Source organism: Sturnira hondurensis, unplaced genomic scaffold, assembly GCF_014824575.4.
Source record: "Sturnira hondurensis isolate 20B ecotype Veracruz unplaced genomic scaffold, ASM1482457v3 Scaffold0006713, whole genome shotgun sequence".
Classification (NCBI taxonomy): domain Eukaryota; kingdom Metazoa; phylum Chordata; class Mammalia; order Chiroptera; family Phyllostomidae; genus Sturnira; species Sturnira hondurensis.
This window is the reverse complement of record NW_028079344.1, coordinates 1,813,296-1,836,928: the sequence shown is the minus strand read 5'-3', so window position 1 is coordinate 1,836,928 and position 23,633 is coordinate 1,813,296. Positions and strand designations below refer to the sequence as shown.

Here is a 23,633-nt window from a genome sequence, read left to right as displayed (position 1 = left end):
GTGGAACTTTTAGATCAGATTTGTCACATGCAGTAAAGTATCTTTATGTGTTACACAATCTCTACATTCAGTCCCAGCTTAGTCACTTTTTCTTTGCTTGTAAAATGTGGCTGATGATACCAACCTCGCTGGGTTTGTGTGCAGTTTATGTGCATGAGTAAATCCAAAATGGGAATTGTAGTAAATTTGACCTCATTGTGTTACTGTCAGGATGCTTATTAGTATTACTAATACTCTATAGAGTTGATTTCAAAATGCCAGTGCACAGGGCAGTGCCCAGTCTGTGTGAAAGTTTCCTAGGCCATGGCATCCCTCTTGGGTAAACTGCTTGTTGCTTTGGTTGTCTGGGTCTCATGAAGACTGTCAGTGTGAACACACCCTGGGCTTTCAGGCCCTGCTCTTCTTGGGCCCAGTAGGGGAAAGTGTAAGAAAGGGCACAGAACAGGGGGATTTTGCTACTTGACTGCTCTCACTTGTGCATATCATTTTAATTAAATGAAATGAAATAGGACGCATCTGTTAAAACTGGGTTTCCTGCAATGGATGGATAAACGTGAAGAACTGAAATAAGCTAGACAGTCGATCTCACAGCATGAACTTTGTTGTGCCTGACCGGTGCCTCCTCTCCTTTGCTTTGGAGATTGCTTCTCCCTTTTTTCTTGTGATTATTTGGGGCTGTCAGCATCGGCTGCCCGCTCCCTGGGTAAATGGGAGGCAGGGGGTCCAGACCTTGCCATGATGTGCTCCTCCATCCCTGGGTGTGGGATCCAGGCCAACTCAACATCCTCCCCTGGACTCTTCCCTGTGGATGGAAGAAAGGTGGCCTTAAATGTCTCAGTGATTGAGGCTGAAGAATGTGACCTTCTTGCTCAGTTCAGAAAGCATGATGTCAACAAGACAGATGAGATTATTTTTTAACAAAGCAGAATCCCTGAGACCTCTGGAGCTGCAAATGACCAATGGAAATGGCCGGAATGTTTTTTGTTTATATTTTGAAAGTGGCCAAAAATATTTTTGTTTCTATTTGTTAATTAAAGATAGTACAAAAATAGCTGTTAGCAGTATAATAATATAGTAAAGATCCAAGCCAATCACTGTATGAGAAGAAGGTTAAGCATAACCTCTCTGTGCTTCAACTTCTTCAATTGGGAATAATAATAATAATAATAATAGTACCCACTTCATGAATTTGTTGTGAGAATTATTATTTTAGAAATATATATGTTATCCATGTAAATCATGTTTATTTTGTAAAGTTTTTAGTTATTTATTTTCAGGGAGAGGGGAAAGGAGGGAGAAAGAAAAGGAGAGAAACATCAGTTGGTTGCCTCTTGCACATCACCAACCAGGGACCTGGCCTGCAACCCAGGCATGTGCCCTGACTGGGAATTGAACTGGTGACCTTTTGATTCCCAGGACGGGAATCAATCTACTGAGCCACATTAGCCAGAGCTAAATCATATGTTTAAAATACATACTTCAATATCTATTTATAGGTATTATTATCTATTTATAAATATCTATTTATATTTTAAAATCTTTTAAATGATTTTTAAAACCAAAAAACCCTATGATTTTGGACAATCCTTCTTAAAAAGGTTCAGCAAAATAAATGTTATTGCTATATGATTCCTCATCACTGCCCTGAGCCATGTCCAGTGTGATTCCACCTGAAGAGAGGACAAGTGTCATAAGAAGCTAGCATGGAACCTGTGTGCAAACACCCCCAGCAAGTCAGCTCACATGCACTTTCTCCTTTTGCTTAATAATTAATTTATTAACATAGTGCCTTTGACATCTTATAAGGAGACATCTATAGGAAATATCTAATATAGATGTAATGCTTATAATTTTCTGATTAGAAAGCACATTTACAAAGATGTCAAGTAAAAACAAAGAGTAAAAAATACATAGTCTGCATAATGTGGTTTATGGTATATTGTAAAATGGAAAACATGTCTGTTATTTTGTATCTGCTGGTTTTCTTTGTTATGAATTTATTGTTTTAAGATTTGAATCAAAAGTTGAGGAGTAGGTGTGCACTCTGAAGGTTTGAACTCTAATGAAATTTTACGTTGAAAGGCTGATTGATGACTGCACTTGTATATTTTTGAAGCTGAGTACAAAAAACTGAAATGCATACAGTCTCTAAAAGATAGTTTATTGTGTATACCCTGCATGACAAATACCTTCTTTCATCTGGACCACTGTTAAATCTACAAATAGTCATCTGTTTTATTATTATTATAGTGTAACTGTAAACATCTATTTTGCATCAAAGGAATAGATATTTCTGTTCTATGAAGATAACCCTTTTACTTGTAAAGAACCTCCTGAGGCTCATTGTTTGGTAGAGTTTAGTTGCATTCTTGCTAATATTAACAGGTTAATGTTTTAACTGTTAATATTATATATTTTCTATGGCTGGTGTTGAGACTAGTTGTCACTATTTCAATATTTTATGACCAAGTTAATCACAATAATATTTTGAATGACAGCTCAGTTACTCATTTATATTCATTCACTTATTCACCAAATATTTCTTGAGTACCTATGATGTGCCAGACACTTTTCCACCCAACAGCGAAGAAAACACAGAAAATCTCTGCCCATGTGTCTTATATTCCAGTCTGATCTTCCATTATCTCTAAGTCTACAACACATTTATAGACCAGGTACATATTATCTCTGGTCTACAAAATTCTGAGTGGAAGTTTGGGCTTTATATTTTTTTTCTTGGGAGGTGAGGAAGGGGTACATGAGTGATGTGACCTAGAAGAGAAATAAAACCAAAGTTAATTAGTTCAGTATTTTCCAGTTTTGTTCCCCCAAGTAATGGATGTCAGTAAGAGTGTTACTTTGTGTAACATTGTTGGGGAAAGGCTACTTTAAAGTGCTACTACCTGCCTTATTATTAATCATATGTCATATGTACATTTTCAGATATGCTTTAAATAGCATTTTGATCATGGAAACATTGGGTTTCCCAATGTTTAAATTCTTGGAAGATACTATAAGTGGAGGAACAGTTTATTTATCTGTCATTTTTATTTGATTGGTAATAACTTCAGTAACAAAATAATATTCATACGGGATATATATGAAGGAAGGTCTGTCTGGAAAAAATGCAGCCATTGTCAATATAACAAGAATGGTTTGTGCAACATCGATGTAACCTGGCAGCCAAGGAGCATGGACTGGAAGGCACAGGTGTGAGCAATGATGACTGCACTGTACTAGTCAGTGGGGGCAGTAGATGCCATTGAGGGAGCATGTGTACTGTGTGGCCGTCACATTCAAAATGACTGAGCGAGTAGAGCAACAAATAGGCATCATATTTCGCGTTAAGCTTGAACATTCCTCTGAGGAAACTATTTAGATGATTCAGAAGGCTGCAGCTCTGGGCAACTGGTGATTGGCAGTTTCATCACGACGATATACACATTCATGTATCATGTCTTGTACAGAGATTTTTGGTGAAACATCAGATCACCCAGGTGACTCTGACTCTACAGCCAGATTTGGTGTTCTGTGATTTCTGGTTTTTCCCAAAATTAAAATCACCTTTGAAAGGGAAGAGACTGCAGACCATTGACGAGATTCAGGAAAACATGACGGAGGAGCTGATGGCAATTGGGAGAACGGGGTGAGGTCCCAAGATGCTCTCTTTGAAGGGGAGTGAGGTGTCATTGTCCTATGTACAATGTTTCTTGTATCTTCTTCAATAAATGTCTCTACTTTTCATGTTACATGGCTGTATACTTTCTGGACAGACCTTCCTGTTATTTTACTTTGACATTTTCTGACCAAGCCATTTGTAATTCACGGGAAGGTGCTTCCCTGCCCTGACCTGGCTCCCTTCCTTTGCCACGAGAAGGCAGCTTGATGGTCTCTTCTGGATTAACACTCTGTGACTCAGAAACGTGTCCAACTTGCACAACTCAGAAATGAATCCACCGACCTAGTTTATTTGGCCTTATTTGCTTCTTGATTTGAATCACATTTCTTTGGGGGGCATCTCTCATTTGATGCCTTTGAAGCACTGTAGATTGCTATGAATTGTTATTAGTCAGTGTATTATGAAGTCCAAAATAGGAAGTGCATCGAGGTACCCATGACAAATCCTGGACTTGCCCGAAAAGACAGAACAATCCCATTCCTGAGCTGTCTGTGCTGCTTTGCCCTGCACAGATGTTTTAGGTTTGGATTGGTTGGTACTCACCAACATTAGTGTAATGCTCTACATCGCAGATCATAGTAACACTGAACAGTGTGACGTCCGGGCCGCTAACTACTACAGGAAAAAGTTTCAGCTGTTACTGAGCTGAATCTACTTCAACTTCAGGGAAAAGAAGGTAAATCCTTTCCAAGGAAAAACAAAGACTGCCCCATGTGTGCACAGACCTCACAGCTGAATGTAAGATGGTCCCAACATCACCTCTGGCAGAGGTCCTAAGTGACTTAGGAGGAGACATTGGCAAGGGTGTCCTCCAATTTATGAGGTCCCAGCATTGCTTTGTACAGCCCCCTGAGGGAACCAACGGTGGAGGATTGCCAGTAGTTCGTGGGTTCAGTGTCCTCTCTTGGAAAAATAGCTCAGTGGGTTCACAGGAACCAACCTCTGCTCTTAAAACATACTGGGCACTTGTTTTGTTGAGTTACAGCCGTTCTCAGGGACAGGTGATAACTGTTTTCCTAGAGTTTTGAAATGGAGAAAAATAGAAAATGACATGGACATTCTGGAATAACTGAGAGTAGGTGGGTAGGAGAACAGGACTGAGGAGGAAGGAGTCTCATAGAGTGGATTCCCCCACTGTACCGGGGGCTCTGAGCTGCTTCACTGTCTTCCCGAAGACAGCCACGTGCTGGTCCGCCTCTGCCTGTGGATGGGCCACGCACAGCCCTGTGTCCCAGGGATGGACTTCACAGGAGATGCAATTGTGCTTTCACCAAAAAACAACTGTTGAGGGTTTGTTGTCGTTTTAGTCATGTTTTCCTGTCTTCACAGCTTAGCATGAGTCGTTTCCCTGCAATTTTTCTCTCTTATCAACCCTATAATTTTATTGTAATAACTCACTGTGGGATGTCTCTTGACACACATCCAAGCTGACGTCTCTGTGAAGCAGATTGCCTGCTAATTTGCTAAACAAATGGGTTCAGACACTTTTTAGTGAGCTTCTGCATATTCTTTTTAACTTTGAACTACTTGTATCAAAAGAAAAAGCTCCAAACTTTCATTTTAATACTTGCTCCTTCTTATCTGCAAATACCTATGTTTGTGGCAGGGTTGTTTCTAAGTAATAAAAAAATGGGAAAACCCTAAATTCCATCAGGAGGGGACCAAACTGCGTACGTGTTTTTACATCCTCACAGCAGACACCCAGTCAGTGTTTAATGCGAGGAGATCATTGTATCTATCTAATAAAGAAACTGTTAAGAAAAAGTATTCAGAATATGTTGCTTGTTCGTTAGTTCATGCAACAGATATTTACTGAGTGCCTGTCACTGAGTGCTGGGCATTGTGTTCTGGGAACTGGAGGTAGAGCAGGGAACAAGCAGAGAGAAACCTGACAGTCCTGAAGGCTCTACTCTAGAGGTGACAAGCTGAAAATAAGCCCTAAATTACAGTAGAGCATGAAGAGTCTGGTAAATGTTACAGGACAAGATAAAGCAGAGAAGAGGAGTAGGAAGAGTGGGTTGGACAGATAGAGAAGGCTTTAGGAAAAGAGATGCCCTGAGCAGAGCCTGGAATGGAAGCTAGGGAGCGCACGGGTATGGGTGGGAACTGCGTTCCGGTGTAGAGTGTGAGGTGGAGATGCACCTGGTGGCTTTAGGGACAGCAAGGAGGCCAGTGCGGCTGGAGTGGCAAGAGGGAGAGTAACTGGAAGTGAGGCCAGAGAAGAAATAGGGCCACGTGTGTTGTCGCTTAGGCTTCTCTGGGTGCGATGAGTGATTGGGGGCTTCTTAGCCTAGGAATACATGACCTGATTTCATATTTTAGGAGATGAGCTCTACAAGATGTGTAAAGAATAGACTCTGGGGGGAGGAGAAGAGAGGGTCAGGGAGACCAGGTAGGAGCTCAGTACAGTAATCCAGGTAAGGGATGATGGCAACCATGTCTAGAGCCATGAGATTGGTTAGGCTTTTCAAAGACTGGATGTGGGTGTAGGTAAAGAGCACAGCTGTAACAATGGAGCTCTGAGGAATCCAGTGTCTCCAGGAGGTAGGGGGCATACCAGGAGTTTGGGGTCAGGACTCCTGAAGGAGAAAGTGTTTGAAGGGTGGGCAGTGGCGACTGTGCCTGGTGGTGCTGATGGAACGATCATGGTGCAGAACCGTGTGTATAAATTGCATCTCATCTGTTTACAGGGGAGGAGTTTGTTCACATATTTGTGCTTCATTATGCCTAGAACATTTCTGAGGGAATACCAAAAATCTTGACAGTGTTCTCTGTGGAGGCCTACTCTACAGAGAACTTTCATTTTAAAAATCATGTTAATTTTTAAGTGCATTTAAGCCATTCCAAGAACATTCGATGGAGCAACTGCTACCTGCCCCTCTCCTCTTCTCTTTCTCAGCCCGGCTTTGAGCATTTCTTCCTACGGTGTTGTGCTAAACCTCCACCCTCTCAGACTCTCAGATTGCAGTCCATGCATTTTCTCATTTATTCACTCATTCACTCATGCATTGGGTGCCTGATTGTGCCAAGGACTGCTTGAAAGGTTTGATGATAGAGCCATGAACTGAAAAACACAAACACATATTTGTTTTTAGAGCCATACGCAGCCCTGCTCTCCCGCAGCTAATCTCTGCTCAGTGCGAGGAGTCTCATTGGCTTTAGTGATGCTGAAGTACTGTTGTGTTGCGTTCTGGTTTAAGACTTATAGGGGAAAAGGGAATGGACTCACATGAACAAGTATAAAGGACACATGGACAATAACTAAGGGTGGGGGGTGGAAATGGGAGGGAGGCGGGGAGCATGGGGCGGGGGGCGGGCAGGGTTGGGAATATAAGACAGAAACCTGTACGTGAACAAGAATTAAATAAAAATTATATTTAAAAAAATAATAAATAAAAAAAAGAATTGATGCAAAAAAAAAAGAAAAGAAAATAGACAGGGGGGAGGGCAGGAATAGTATGGGAAATACAAAATCTAAAGAACTGTGACACATGGACATGAACAAAAGGGGGGAATGGTGAGGGAGGGGAGTGTATGGTGGAGGGGAGTGAAGGAGGGAATGGGACAACTGTAATGGCATAATCAATAAAATATATTTTAAAAAAAAGACTTTATGGCCAGTCCTTGAAGCCTGACTGTAACTTATGACATCGTTTCCATGGAAAGTAGGGTTTGGGGCTCTGAATAACCACTGTGCAAGTAGCATTTTGAAATACAATTACTTGGCAGTTGGTAACTGACCATAATCTGGTTTTAACTATTCTCATCAGCAGATTGTATGTAGTAATCAACTCTTAGTTATCTCTGTTTATACTGCATGTAGTAGTGTAAATATATAAACTTTTACTGCTGAGTTAAAAAAATCAGATTTGTTTAATTGTTTTGCTTAGGCTAATACTAAAATGAGTTTACATTCCTCAGATTTGTACCAACTGATACTCAGTGCGATAAGGTAGCTACGGGCTGTGAAACGGAGTGCTGGAGGCTCATGGTGCTGAGCATTTTGGGTGCAAGGACTTGTGGAAATACAAGACATCTTGACAGTTATTTCCATCAAAATGTGTGTGTGGGGGGGTTGTACTGAAAGGACTAAACTTCAGTTTATTGAAAAAAGTCATGTGGGAAACAACTGATAATATCAGGTACCAGCATGGACATACTGGTCTCTGCTTGACCTGTGACCTCTGGCCTGAGAAATTCTCTCACTGGTCAGTGGAAGTGTAAGAGGAATGGCAGTTCCCCAGGGCTTCTTTCGTAGAGATAAACAATGAGAGGAGTCCTCAGTTGGGTGGTCCTCACATCCATTCCTTACATGTTGCCCTCAGTCCTGGTCGGGTGGCTCAGTTGGCTGGAGTGTTGTTCCGTACACCCAAAGGATATGGGTTCCACCCTGGAGCAGGGCACATACCTAGGTTGGGGGTTTGATCCCTGGTTGGGGTGCACGTATGGGAGGCATTGACCGATGTTTCTCTCTCACATCCATCTCTCTCTCTCCCACTCACCCTCCCTTCATCTCTCTCTAAAGTCAATTTAGAAACATTCTCGGGTGAGGGTTAAAAACAATATATACTGCCTTCAAGTATGTCCTCTTAAGTTTTCGATTTCCAAAACCAACAGCATAGATGAGCCCTTGATCTTAGTTGTCATCTCGTTCTTTCAAGTTCAAGAACACAGTAGTTTCCAGTCATGCCAGGTGTCATTGCCTGGGAGGAGCACAGATTGTTTGGTATGCACCCCTGGTCTGGGCTCCGAGTGTGGTCCACAGACCAGAAGCATCTCCGGCACCTGGACCTTTTTTTAGTTAATGCATCTTGCCCTTCTGAGGGCCCTGGGTCACTTATCAGCTCTCAGAGTGGCTGACTTTTCATGGGCACTTGAGTTTTGGTTCACTTTGTCATTTTTCTAGTCAGGGAAACAATGACTTCCTGAGGTTGAGGATGACCCATGCCCAGCCTCCCTCTGCAATTGCAGCAGGTCCTTCTCTGCTGAGATCTGCTTCTGGCCATTTGTTTTCAGGAGTACTTGGACCAGAATCCCAGGGGTGGTAGATGGTGCTCTGCATCTGGAAAGTGTTTTCATTTTCTTAAAAATCAGACTCTGTGTGTTAAAGACTTACTCCAATTTACTGCTTGCTTCCTCTTTTACTTGTTTACTTTGTTTTCCTGGACTTGCACGCTATCTTTTCTGGCACAGTTGGCCTTGATTTTGAAACAGGGTGAGATTTTTGCCTGCCTTGCTAGTTCCTCCTTGCTGTGCCCTTTCGCTTCGCCCTGGTGATGGTGCCTGGAAAGAGAATTACGTAAAAAGCTCTGAGAGTAGTCGTGACTGGTTCAGTTCTGATGTTCTGTGCACATTTGAATTAGGAAGTTTCTAGTATTGTTTTTGCACTTCCCCATTTTTTATGCTTAGTCTCAATTCTCTGCTCATGTCGTTGGCTCAGAATTCATTTTAAAGCAAAGCTCCCTCCTTGTAAAACAGACCTGTTTGTGGCAAATGGTTCAAGAATTCATATTTGCTCTCCAAACAGAATTCCAAACTGTGTTACTCCAAAAGTACCATCTTTAAGAGGACTTTTTAGGAAATGCTATAAAGCAGAAAACTCAGTTCGCTCCAGCAGTATATGCAGTGGCAGCTGGAAAGTCTAATTATAGGCTGGGAAGCCTTTTGGGAATTACAGCAAGTGTTAGCAGAAGGCCTGGATGTAAATGACAGCTGTCTGCCTTGGGCTCCAGGGAGCCAGAATGCATATAGAATAAAGAGCCCTGTCCAGCATATGTTGGCATTAGACACTTGTGAAAATCACCCTACTTAGTGTTGGCAATAGTAAATTGATGGTCGATCACTGTAGTAGTGTTGGCTCAGAAAGTGCTGTGAGGAAGAGAACACATACATTCCTTTTGTAGTTCAGAATCATGTGTTTGAGATGTTCAAGCATTCAATGAACACTGATTTAAAGATGGCATAGGAAATAAATGTTACATGCCTGTAATTTGGAATATTGTGGGTGCAGCTGTGCTTGTCTGCACTTAAGATTCTAGGACCAAGGAAATCTCACCTTCTTATGAGAAACATATGGCGTGAGAAATATTCCTTTTGTTAAAAAAAAAAACCTTGAGCATCAGAGCAATGCCAAGAATATGCTAATGATTACTCTGAATAAATATATTTCTCAGACTTAGCATTTTTCATGAGATGCATTTGAAAATATATAGTTTCTTTGTAACTGTCTTGTTTTTTTTTTACAGAGAAGAAAACCGTTTTGAAAATAAAAAAATAGTTACCTGCAGGTGGACTGTAATACTTATGGGAGAAAGAAAATGTATTTCACGAGTAATCTTATACTGTAATCCATATTTTTACCATGTATATAATATGGCATCTTGGTTACATTTTCAAATTCCTCTTTTGACAGTACAAAAACATGTTCACTATTAGTGACTGGCATCATATGTAAAAATGTATAGCAACTTAACTCCTCGTATTCCTGTACAGGGAAAATGAACCTCGCACTGTAATCCATGGTGAGAACTGTTCTGTGTTAACAGCTGCCTGGCCTCATGTGTCAGTTAGGTTGGGGCAGGAAGGAGGAAGTGGTGCTTGGTTCTGGAATAATCGCTGCATTGGGGTTGATGTCGCTGTGTTGCCGTTGAGAGTTGTAATTTAACACGCAAGACATGTGGAAGAAAATGCTCACTTTTCTTTCACATTGGTAACCTTATAATTATGCTTTTGCCTTTGTATTGACTAAACCAAAGTCACTACTACTTTTTTTAATCAAAAGTGAATTCCACATTTAAAATGCAGCTTTAGCTTTGCTGTATCATTTTTATTATCAGGTTTCTGTTAGGACACACATTAAAATTATCTTCATTTTCTACTTTGGATTAGCCATTATTACTATAAGTTATATTCTCTACATACTGGATATAGGAATCTGAAGTATATGTATATATATGAGATAAATATATCTGTACCATTCCATGTATCTCTGGAATTATCTCATTTCATCCTTACAAGAAGGTAGATATGCAGATATGATTAATACCTGTATATTATACTAAGACTCAGAGACATTAAGTCACTTTCCCAAAGTTACACAGCTGATTAATCATGGAGCCAGATGAACCCAAGCAGTCTGACTGTAGGGTTGTTACTCTTAACCTCTCCGTATTGTTTGGTGTGACACTGTCTGACTGTAGGGTTGTTACTCTTAACCTCTCCGTATTGTTTGGTGTGACGCTGTCTGACTGTAGGGTTGTTACTCCTAACCTCTCCGTATTGTTTGGTGTGATGCAGTCTGACTGTAGGGTTGTTACTCTTAACCTCTCTGTGTTATTTGGTGTGATGTAGTCTGGCTGTAGGGTTGTTACTCCTAACCTCTCTGTGTTGTTTGGTGTGATGCAGTCTGACTGTAGGGTTGTTACTCTTAACCTCTCTGTGTTATTTGGTGTGATGTAGTCTGACTGTAGAGTTGTTACTCCTAACCTCTCCGTGTTGATTGGTGTGACACTGTCTGACTGTAGGGTTGTTACTCCTAACCTCTCTGTGTTATTTGGTGTGACAGTAGTGTCCTGACATAGTCACAGATGAGGTGCTCCGTAAGGACAAGGTGGGGCAGAAGTAGGTTTACAGCTCCTGTGGAAAATAGTACAATAATTAATAAATAGTAATACGAGAATAAACTTTGTGTCATGTACTCACAAGTGTTAACCTACTTTATCCCACCCAGTAAAGTCTCCATTTTCTAACCTTCAGTTTAATCTGGTCATCCTACCTTTTGTTTTTTCTAGGTCCTTTTTTTCTTTTAATTTTATTTCTGATATTAGAAAAAGGGGAAGAAAGGGAGACAAACATCATGACCAGGAATTTAACTAACGACCCTTCAGTTTGGGGGATTGACATCCAACCAGCTGAGCCACACTGGCCGTGGCTTTCCTAGGTCTTTTAAACACAGCACAAACACCTATCTCTTCTCTTATTACTAGACATGTGGCTTTCTCCAGCTCAGTCAGTTAGGATGGATGAGGTTATGCTGCTATAACAACCCCAAGTCTCTGGTGTAAAACAGCAAAGATTCACATCTTGCTCAAGCTGTCTGCATTGTGGTTTCGCAAGGGGTCTTCACTCATGGTAGTATATGAGGGACCCGTACCATCAAGGATGTTCAGTCATACTCTGTGCCTAAAAAGAGGAGACCCTGAAGTTCTTTGGTGGAGAGAGAACTGTTAACCATTATAGCTGTGTTCTCCAACCGAGAGAACTGCATGCACGCTCCACCAATGCCTAGGCACTCTGCTTGATGCCCAGTCCCTTGTCCTCCTGTGCACTGTTGGTCACCTCTCTGTAGAATACACTCTTGTCCCCCTTCTGGTGGCTCCAGCATTTTTACGTAGGTGGGGCATCACCAGGTAAGCTATGTGAAGATGAGGAATTAGAGGATTTATCCTGTTCCTGTCTTTGCATAGGCAGCCAAATTAGATTATTATTTTGGAAGTGGGGTGGGGAGGGAAGTGACTTATAATGGAGATAATGGGGAGGTGTAACGCTCCCCATTCTCCCTGCTTCTCCAAAACCCATCTCCATTTGTATGACATTACAGTCATTCAGGCCCTCATCTTTATCCTGGGTCATTGTGATGCATTCCTCACTGGTCTTCTTTTCTCTACTTTCAACCCTGGTTCTCTCCCTAATCCATTCTCCAGTCTTTAGCCATCATGATATATCTCACATACCAATCAGACAGTACTACTCCAAGGCTTAAAGCCTTGGTAACTTGTCCTCTCTCGCTTCTATTAAGTGCTGATGAGCTCCCTTTGTGATCTGATTCCTGATTGCCCCTATAGCCTCCTCTGCGTTACCATCCCCTGCCCCCTGCCCAAACCCAGACACTCTTCACCTTGCTATGTTCTTTGGGTCTCAGATTTCACATTCTCTTGAAAGGAATTCCTGATCTCCTCAGTCTAGCTCAAGTGCCCCTTCTTCCCCATCTCATGCCATTCCTCTTACAACTGTTTGCTTGTCTGTGGTCCCTCTAGTCTATGAGGTGTTTGAGGGTGGGAATGTTATCAATATCTTCTTTGTTCATCATTATGTTGTCTGCATTAACACATTGTGCTGTGTTGTTAGGTGAAGGGACAACCAGCTGGGCAATATAATCCAGTCCAATTGCGCTTTACATTTTATAAAGCTATTTTTTTTTGTATTGCTGAATTTGACCAGAAAGAAAGTTCTAACTCCACCTGTGTTCTTAAATACTACTTTATTCAGGAAACCTTTTGATTTGGGTATAGCCTTCTATACATTTTTAATCTCTAGCAAGCTGGTTCCCGATGGTTTTTCAGCCCTATTTGTGGCATCCATTGCTACATAGCAGGTGTTCTCTGTGTCTGGAAGGTTGGGCTGTGGAGGGCCCTTGAAGGGCAAACGCCGGGGTCACTGGAAAGGTATCCGGGACTTCTGGAATGCTGACCAGTAGTAGAGCTAAATTTACACACTTGATTAAAAGAACAACATAGAGTGTGGTTATTTCAAATACTTCTCCTTTTCTTAGTATAATGATGCCTACGGTGAATTTTTGATACTTCATTCATCACTTTCCTAAGTGAATAGGTTGATGAAGCTCACATTTAAGTAAAAACGTATTAATCTGAATTTGATAATTTTTATCTTAAAAAACTTTATGGTGATGAGACATTTTAAAAAATAAAACTATGAAGTTAATTTATTTAGCATATATTTATGGAACAAATATAAGAGGTATGTTCTGGGCACTGTAATAAGAAGCTGAAAACTGCTAGCTCCCTGCTGAGGAACAGCCCATGTCAGGTTGGGCACTGGGTACTGTCTGCGCAGTGTAGCTGGTGGGCTAAGAATTTGGGGACTGCTCTTGAGCACTCATGAGGGGTTCCCTGTTGCCTGGAAGTTGGGCTTAGTTTGTGTAAGGAATGATGCTTCATCTGGTACCAAAGAAGAAAGTTGGGCCCTCTGGGCCCACTTCACGCCATTAACAAGCATCATGTGTCCAATCATAGCCTTCCTGGACTGTATGGCACAGGTCTGTTAGATATCCTACAAGCGCAGGTGTTCCCTGCGTCCCCCATACTAGTTTTATAGCAAAATTAGATGGTACCTATGTAGTTATATCATGTGAATGCCTTTCCTGGCATTCTTTTTCATAAGTACAAGCCCTTAAGTATTGTGGGGGCAACTTTCCTCGCAAGTCCCCCATCCATGTGCCATGGATGAGAGTAAACATGGCAGAGATATGGTGTGATCTGCTTGGGGAGGAGAGGTAGCCAGTTTCCCAGAGGAAAAAGGCTGTGAACTGTGGCCAGTTTCTCAGGGGAAAAAGGTGTTGAGCCCCTTCCTCCAAGGGCTTTTATTGGGTTCTAATACACAGGAATACAGGGCAGCAAAGATCAAACAGTAGATAACATTTCAAAGAAATCTGAGGGCTTAGTGTGAGTCAGTGTCTGAAAGGGGGTTGCAGAAACTTTGGGAGACATACTCATTTCCTCTCGGACCCTTATCATATGAATGAAAGCACTCTTAGCAGAGCAGATTTCACAGGTTTATCAGGAAGTCTTTGTGATGCCAGATTTCCCCCCAGGACATGCTCTAGCAAGGCAAGGAGCTGCACCCCTCCCCACCACGTATTCAGGCTTAAGGGGATTAGAGCCAGGAAGAACTTCTCCAAGAAGACTTGGGGACTTGGGCTTTGTCAAAGCTGGGGCGGGGTGGTGGGGTGAGAGTCTATCGCTCTTTGTTGCAGCACCCACCCCTCCAGTCCTGTGATGTGTCTGGCCTAGGTTGTCCCCCGCTGTGAGGGGTCTTACCCGTCATATACCCGTCATTGACTTCCGACCAAGCTTTGGGGGCAGGGAGAGGAAACTGAGGTAGCTGTTGATTTGCTACCAGAGACAAGCTTTGTCTCCTGCGGCTCACATTCCAAAGGTCATTGCTTGCCCTTAGCCACAGGGGGTCGAGTTACAATTCCTAGAACCAGGCAGAGTGGTCCACAACAAAGTATGGCAACACCTGATGTCCATGTTAAAGTGCCATACCTGTAGCTTAGGGTGAGTGGGTGTTCTAGAAATACAGGTACCTCCTGACTTTGGTCTAGGTTGATGGTTAGCTGTAAGTGACTAGTCTGTATGTATTTAGTTATTTTAATGATTATACCATAACACGTGTTGTTCAATAGTAAAAAACAGAAGCAATCTAAATCAAAAACATTTCAGAGTCTTGGGCTCTGGAGACCCAGCATATAGCATGTAAATGTTACTGAATGATAGATTAAGGGAGTGAATGGTTATGAATAAAGGGCAATTATAAAGAGAAAGATTGGAATCTTACCAAAACAAGGCAGAACAATNGCACTTCTCCAAGAAGACTTGGGGACTTGGGCTTTGTTAAAGCTGGGCGGGGTGGTGGGGTGAGAGTCTATCGCTCTTTGTTGCAGCGCCCCCCCAGTCCTGTGATGTGTCTGGCCTAGGTTGTCCCCCGCTGTGAGGGGTCTTACCTGTCATTGACTTCCGACCAAGCTTTGGGGGCAGGTAGAGGAAACTGAGGTAGCCGTTGGTTTGCTACCAGAGACAAGCTTTGTCTCCTGCAGCTCACATTCCAAAGGTCATTGCTTGTCCTTAGCCACAGGGGGTCGAGTTACAATTCCTAGAACCAGGCAGAGTGGTCCACAACAAAGTATGGCAACACCTGATGTCCATGTTAAAGTGCCATACCTGTAGCTTAGGGTGAGCGGGTGTTCTAGAAATACAGGTACCTCCTGACTTTGGTCTAGGTTGATGGTTAGCTGTAAGTGACTAGTCTGTATGTATTTAGTTATTTTAATGATTATACCATAACACATGTTGTTCAATAGTAAAAAACAGAAGCAATCTAAATCAAAAACATTTCAGAGTCTTGGGCTCTGGAGACCCAGCATATAGCATGTAAATGTTACTGAATGATAGATTAAGGGAGTGAATGGTTATGAATAAAGGGCAATTATAAAGAGAAAGATTGGAATCTTACCAAAACAAGGCAGAACAATAGCAAAACAACAAAAATTTCATTAGTAGAAATTCACTCAAAGTGCTTTGCAGAAGAATCCAGCCAAGCAATTTGAGGCCCATTGCACGGTGTCTTTGTGTGAGCCAGTACCTCTGGTTTGAGCGCATCCTGTTCGGGGCCTGTAGGCTTCCCCTTTTGATCTCCTTTGATTACTTTTAGGTTAGTGATTCTAAAGTAGCACACTGTGAAATTGGGAGATTAATGTCTTCACTCCCATTTAAATTTCCAACCATTTTTCTCCTCTTACCACATTCTGTTCTCTTCCTTCGATCCCTACTATCTTAGGCAGCTGCCATGACTCTGGTGGACTAACCAATGTCCTCATGTCACCAGAAATGAATGTTTTCGTGTGTCCTTTAAGATTCAGTACTCACTCTGACTAGTGTGGCTCAGTGGATTGAGTGCTGGCTGGTGAACAGAAAGGATGTCAGTTCAGTTCCCAGTCAGGGCACATGCCTGGGCTGTGGGCTGGCTCCCCAGTTGGATGTCTCTGTCACACATCGTTGTTTCTCTCCCTCTTTCTCCTTTCCCCTCTCTAAAAGGAAATGAATTTTTTTTAAAGACCCAATACTTAGGAATGATGTTCACTTTGGAAGGCCAAAAGGGGGTTGTTTGGGCCAGGTGGGGAACCGAGCCCTCCTCTGGCTTATTTCTTCTTCTCAGAGTTAAAACATCCTCTCAGGCAAATGCAAACCAGTTTGCATGTTCGTGAGGAATTGCTCAGCACCACTGGTCTCTGATTATGAAACTTGTTTCTTTCGATACCTTTAAGTACTTATGTCTGACTGGACTCTGAAATGTAGCGTCTTCTAGATTGGTCTTTGTGACATGAGGGCCTGCTGAGTACCCCGAGGCTGATTAGACACAACCTCTAAGTATCATCTTTGTTCTCGCTGTTAAGCACAGTGCTCTTTTTTAATGTTTGCACCTTATCTCTGCCTAACTGATCTGTGTGTTGCTTATTAGACTTATTAAAAATAGACACATCAAAGCCCTGGCTGGTGTAGCTCAGTGGATTGAGTGTGGGCCTGTGAACCAGAGGATTGAGGTTCGACTCCCAGTCAGGGCACATGCCTGGGTTGCAGACCAGTTCCCGGCAGGGGACCCACAAGAGGCAACCATACATTGATATTTCTCTCCCCCTCTCCTTCCCTTCCCCTCTAAAGATAAATAAATAAAATCTTCAAAAAAATAGACACATCAAATAGCTGTAGTTCTTCTTAGATGCCGTTATACATCAGAAACAGATTGGAAGCAGATAGGGAATGAGGGGATGTGGAGAAAATGGAAAGATGGAAACAAATACTTTGCACAAACTTCAGAAAAACAAGATATTTCAGTGTGAGATACATCTGCTGTACTTGACAATGTTATTAGAAAAATTACACTGTAGTTAATTGTTCTCATTTTTCCCATCATAGGAGAGAAGATATCTTGGAAAGTGGAATATTTTTGTTTTAATCATGCCTTCTGGAAACTAAGTGAAGACAAAATATAGGATATGATAAAAGTTAGGCTCTGGTAATTAGGATTTTGTAGTCATGGTTCCTCAATACCCATTTCGTTGTCTTCCTGTCTAACCAAGGGCGTTATTGTCCCGTGTAACCTTTGTCTGAACTCTTTTTCCATATCTCCCTCCCGAGAGAGTCCTGGGGTAGGATAATTATCTCCCAAGCTCAGATTTTCAACAGAGTTCATGTAAGCACATTACTGAAAATGACAAGTTCACAGACGTGATGGATGCTGCTGTGATTTTTCTGACACAGTGACAAGGAGAGAGTCCAACCTGCCCCTTAATTTGTTTACTAATTATGATAGTAGCACTAGCAATCCTTAAGGCGTATAAAGCTCTGAACGAGGATGTAATATTTCATAAGTTTGGAGGATCTTTGCCCAAATCATCATTTGGTTTTGACAAAATGTCCATGTTTTTTCCCTCATTAATTTTGGGATAAACTGAAGCCAGGAGATAGTGGTGAGAAGAGCTGTCCCCCTGGTCTAAGGTGACGGCCTGTTCATCAGCATTGAGCGCCTCCTCGGTCTGTTGTGCTAGAATAAATGTGCGGTGTTTTACTTAATTCTCAAAAATCATAGAGGTATTTTACCTGCATTTTACAAGTGATATACATTCGTATTGCATAGAGTTTAACTTCAATTCATAAAGCTGGTGCCAGCTAAAATTTTAATATAATCTGTTAGATTTTAACACTTTGTAGGAGGTAATTGACACGAATTGGTGAAAGTGATTAATAGTATCAATATCTTTCATTTTGAATAATAATGTCCTTTTGGCTTTTGTTGTTAATTTCCTTTTCAGAGAGACAAGGTTCATGCCAAATTGTTAATGCTAAACAGAAGGGTTATATGATGCCTCTTAATCTCACACTGATATTTTCTGTGCCCATTGGTTGCTCTGTTTTTTTTGCTTGCTTGTTTGTTTGTTTTTGTGAGTTTGGACAAGTGATAAGCTGCCTCTGGCAGTTCCTTGTCATATGGGAGACACCACAAGGGACATCAGTGTCACCATGTGGGATGGATGGGTCATTCTTTAAAGTGCTTTTCTGGATAATAGCCACTTTTGAGTTTCACGTAATGGAGTAGCCCTCTTTTAGATAAACGTGGAGCAGAACATTCTGCATGCTACAGGGATCAACGTATTAATGTACAAGTGCTTTTAATTCCGGTCAAGGCCCGTGTGGGCTGTGGCCAAGCCTTGTTCAGTCCCAGTAGCCACACTGCCCTGGAGGTGCTGCGCATGCGGGGGGCGTCCTTAGAAGTGGACTTGAGGAGGATGAGTCTCAGTAGTTCTTACAGCCTCAGATACGGAGACCCTCTTGCTGACTCAGCCTTGTCTAGAGAGGCCCTACAGAAACCCATCCTGGTTGAAGAAACATCTGTGACTCTGTAACGTGTCTGGAGGAACAGGCTCCAGTCCTTCCTGATTTCCAGTGAATCAGCCCTGGAGATAACAGTCACTGTGCTTTTTCTAGTCAAGGACTTGAATATACCTTCCTCCCATAGTGGACCAAGCCTTCTTTTAAATCTGGACTTTTGTCCCACCTCCTGATCTATTAAAGAATAGTCCACGTTGGCAATTTCTTAAAACTGTTCTGAGAAACTAATAAATACAATGGTAATAGCTATAATTCATTGGGTAATGCTACATGCTAGATATTTTCTATACATCCTCTATAGTCCTTAGTGCAGCCTCCTTAGTGCAGCCTTCGAAGGTAGATGTTTAGCTCATTTAAAGATAAAGAACCTGAGACTTTCGAGGTCACACCACCCATGGTAGAGCTGGCGTTCCAGCCCATGCCTGTCTGATACCAATGCCCAAGCTCTTTTCACTAGACTGGGCTGTCTTCTGTGAAAAATGATTCTAGGAATTATAATAAGCATGTCAATTATAGTGCCATTTTGCATAAAAATTTACTGAAATGGACAGCACAATTTCAAATAACATTTCAGGAATTTAGCAGATGGGTGTCCTAATTCAGCAAACATAATCTAATGAGCACCTATTAAGTGCCTGGCACTCACTGTTCAAGGGCCTGAAGACTCAAAGCTGAGGTCATTTACTCAATAGCAAATATTCATTGAGCACCTGCTCTGTATCAGATACTCTTTGGGGCAATGGGGATACATTAGTGGCTATTACAGATAAAAATCCCTGCCCTCACCATGCTTGAACAAGCCTCCAGAATGAGGCGAGAGACAGATGAAAAGCAAAGTAAATAAGTGAAATGAAATATTTCATATATTGAACAGTGATAAGTGTTACAGAGAAAATAGAGCAGGAGAGAGGATAGGGAGTGGCAGGGTTTGACGTGGAAGGCCTCACTAAGAAGGCAAACTTGAGCAAAGATGTGAGTGAGGCTGGGGAACGATCAGGGGTGGGGGAAAATGTTCCAGGCAGGAATGGCAGGCTCTGGGTGGGAGTCCTGCTGTGTTAGCAGTGGTGGAGAGTCTGGGAGGCTGCCAGAGTGGGTAAGTGGGAGAGGAGAACACAGGGCAGCATTTGTGCATCATTGTTTTAGGCAGATACAATGACTGCAATTTACTCTTCCTGAAGTGGGGAAGACTTGGCGTAGAAAGATAACACTTTGATTTATACAAGGTCTATCCAGAAACAGTCCAGCCATTGTTAGTATAACCAGAATGGTTTGAGATAACCTGGCAGCCAAGGAGAGTGAACTGGAATGAGCACGCGTGAACATTGACAGCTTCACTGTACTAGTCAGTGGGGGCAGTAGAATGCTGTTGAGTGAGCATGTGTACTGTGTGGCCGTTGCATTCATAATGACTGAGCAAGTAGAATCTGTATCATATTTTGCATTAAGTTTGAACATCCCTCCGTGGAAACTATTAGGATGATTCCAAAAGCTGCAGCTATGGGCAACTGGTGATTGACAGCTTCATCATGACAGTGCACCTGCTCACGCATTGTATCTTGTGTAGTTTTTTGGGAAACATCAAATCACCCAGGTAACTCAGCCCTGCCGCAGCCCAGATTTGGCACCCTATGACTTTCAGATTTTCCCCAAAACTAAAATCACCTTGAAAGGGAAGAGATTTTAAGTGGTCGATGAGATTCAGGAAAATACGGTAGAGCAGTTGATGGCAATTGAGAGAGTTGTATGAGGTCCCAAGGTGCCTACTTTGAAGGAGACGGAGGTGTCATTGTCCTATGTACATTGTTTCTTGTATATTGTATCATCTTCAGTCTGTACTTTTCATATTACGTGACTGGATACTTTCTGGATGGGCCTTGTATTCCAAAAGGATCAACCTGGCTCTTTATGGAAAACACCACAGAGAGTGCAAGGGCAGGCAGAGGGAGACCAGTTAGGAGAATAGCAGGGTAACTGGGCAAGCAGGGATGGTGGGTTGGATGGGGTGGGGTGATGGATGTGCTGGCAGTGACAGATGTGGAGGGTGGAGGAATGGACTGGTTGCAGTTCTGATACATTTTGAAGGTAGAGCCACAGGGTTTACTGAAGGGACTGAATGTGGAGTGTATAGAAATTTTTGTTAGTTTAGTATTTTCTTTGGCCTAAGACCCTGGAAGCTTGGGTTGGCCATTGGGTGAAGACTTGAGCATGACCTAGTTTGGGGGAGAAGGCTCAGGAATTTGATTTTAGATACCTTAGGTTTGAGATAGACATCTCATACAGAGTGAGTGAAGCCCATTCTTGCCTTTAAGAATCTTGGGTCTGGCAGCAGCGAGACATACTTGACGGGAACGTGCACAAGTGCACTGGTTGCCCAGCAGACGGTACCAGTGGGGAATGGGAAACACACCGGAGTGGAGCTGGTGTCAGAGCTGAGTTTTGAAGCGTAAGGGTTAATAATGCTTGGACAAAGTGGGTTAGATTGGAAGCTTCTAGACCCAGGGGCAGCACCTTCAAGAGCGTGGCGCTTTTGGAAAACTACACCTCACTCAGTGGGCCATGATTACTGAAGCTTGTGTTGTGGGAATAACGTGAGGCTTGAGAGTCAGGGTGGTTTAGTATGTGGCTGCCCTCAGTGTCTTACCAGGGAGAAGGAAGGGATGGGGAGCTACTGGAAATAGTTTAGAGAGAAATGGCCTGTCCATTTCAGACTTGCCAGAATCCAGCTGGTGACAAATACCAGTAGAAAACAATAGAGAGGCGGTTATAATCTGTGCCTTTATTTAGTTACTGTTTTTTGTTTTTTTCATAACCAAGGTTTCCTGAGCTATAATAAAAATACTATGTTCCTAGTTCTTAGTAACAGCATTGTGTTGAATAGATCATGGACTGGATTTGGTGGAGGGCGCTCAAAATGTCCTTGAACCGACTGCTGGCTGCACTCTTGTCCCGCTCAGGAGAGCCTTCAACAGGGCTGCCAGGGAGAAAAGACTGCAGTAAAGATGTTATTTAGAAAGGATTTGACAGGTTTTCTTGATATTTGGGATTGGGTAAATATAAAGTTTGGTCATGAGGCCTTTTCAAAAAATAATATTTTGATGTATCTGTTTCCTTCTATTTTAGGTGACCAAGTCCCCAACTCCCTGAGGGGTCAGGGCTCAGCAATTTTTGTAGAACTGGATTGAAAGCAGTGGGTAAGGGCAGGCAGGGTGGCCAGATTGGAGCTGTGTTTAAAGCGAGAACCAAAGGTAGCTTGAGCATTGTAATTAACAGGGTTTTAGTTTTCCCCCTTTTTTGATCATTCCTCTTTCTCTTCCTCTTCAAGTGTCCTCCCCTCATTGGAAGCCCATTTCAATTTAAATGGTACCTGGCTCCCCAGTGCAGCAGGCAGCTTGTCAGCCTCATAATCAGTTTATAGAAGGGGCTTCTTGGGGAAGAAGGGGAAATAAGTTGTCTCAGCTTGAAGGAAGTAAGATGTTCCCAAATTTGTTTCAGTGATAATCATTACCACCATAGGTGACTAATACTCTTTCCACTAGTTATTACTTAACATACTATTGTGAAGAAGATTGAGCGTGACTGAGATGGAAGAACATATCTATTGTGAAATAGAGTTTGTTATCAGTGTTATATATTATTGAAGTGAAGATCTAGCTAAAATTCAAAAACGTCTAGTCTGCATGTAATTTTGCAAATACCGGTAAAAACAAAGTGACATATGAATTTGTGCAATGTAAAAACCAGTAAGATTGCTTAGCTTGATTTTGTAGCAGTAATCAAAATAACAAAAATTGATGGCCTTGTTATCTGCTTGTCATTTCGGTTCAGATGCAGTCACTCAATAGCTGTAAGACTGTTAATTTCCTTCTAGGCCACCACTAGTTAGAAAACTTTAAGAATCATGTGAGTGCCTATTAAAAATGCTGAAATATTACCCCACTGTTCTCTATCCAGCCTGCATTTTAGAATCCCAGGGTAGCTTCTAAAAATTACGTGCGCCTGGGAATTGCCACCAGAGATTCTGGTTCAATTGGTAGGGGTGGAACCTAGGCCTTTGTTCTTACGCTTCTCTATACCTGCAGGGAGGTCTGGGGCACGTGCGTGTTTACTAGGAGGGTTTGAATATCATCCTCTGCTCCTCTTCAACCTTCACGGACTGCCCCACCCCCCGAATGATGGCACCCAGTTGTACTGGTGGGAGGATAAATAGGCGTATTTCAGATGTGCTAAAACAAATTATATTTGAATTAATCTTTTAAAATCAAAAACTAAGTTTTTTTTTTACCTTTGTTTTTTTTTTCAATTTTTTATTTAATTATTTTTCAAGTACAGTTTTCTGTCAAAAACTAAGTTTAAAAAAATTAGGAAAGTGACCTTTCTAAAAGAGCATTTAAAAGAAGTGGTAAATAAATACATCTTGAAAAAGAAACATTTTAATTTGCTTTGTTCTGATGATAAAAATAATACTTTTGTAGAAAATCTGAAAAAGACAGAGTTGGCCTTCATAGGTGATCACTCTAAACATTTTGGTTTATCATTTAAATATTTCTTCTTGTAGTGAGTCTGGATGTTGAAAACCCCAGGCTCGGTCCACAGCCTGTGTTGGTTAGTAGTTAGCGGTATCCTCTCCACCTTTGTGGCCTCTGTTGCAGACCCATCACTTCCATCAGAAAGTATCACCTCTCTCCTCTCAGGGGGTAGCTTATTGTCTTCCCCATCCCTTCATTTTTCCTACTCTAGGTCAGAAACACCAGAGGGAGTTTAGGAAGCTCTCGTGCTGCCCTAAATCTGTATGACTGTTTCCAGTGAAGAGTCTCCCTGGTTAATGGGTGAGGACCAACCTCATCTTCTTATCCAACCCAGTTTTGCTTTGGTATCTTTGCATTTTTTCTCATCTTCCCGATATGACTCTGCCCAGGGCTACTTTGGTGGAATAAGCACCCCTTTCCCTGCTTATTTGAGGGCCCCTCTAAATAGAAGAGTTTTAAAGTGAG

General features: G+C 42.1%; 1 protein-coding gene across 26 annotated transcripts in view; it reads left to right on the top strand.

The window, feature by feature from the left end:
* The window catches only part of EPB41L3 (erythrocyte membrane protein band 4.1 like 3), a 226,063-nt gene that overhangs the window by 98,638 nt on the left and 103,792 nt on the right, over nt 1–23,633 (top strand). The gene's annotated exons all lie outside the window — the stretch shown is intronic.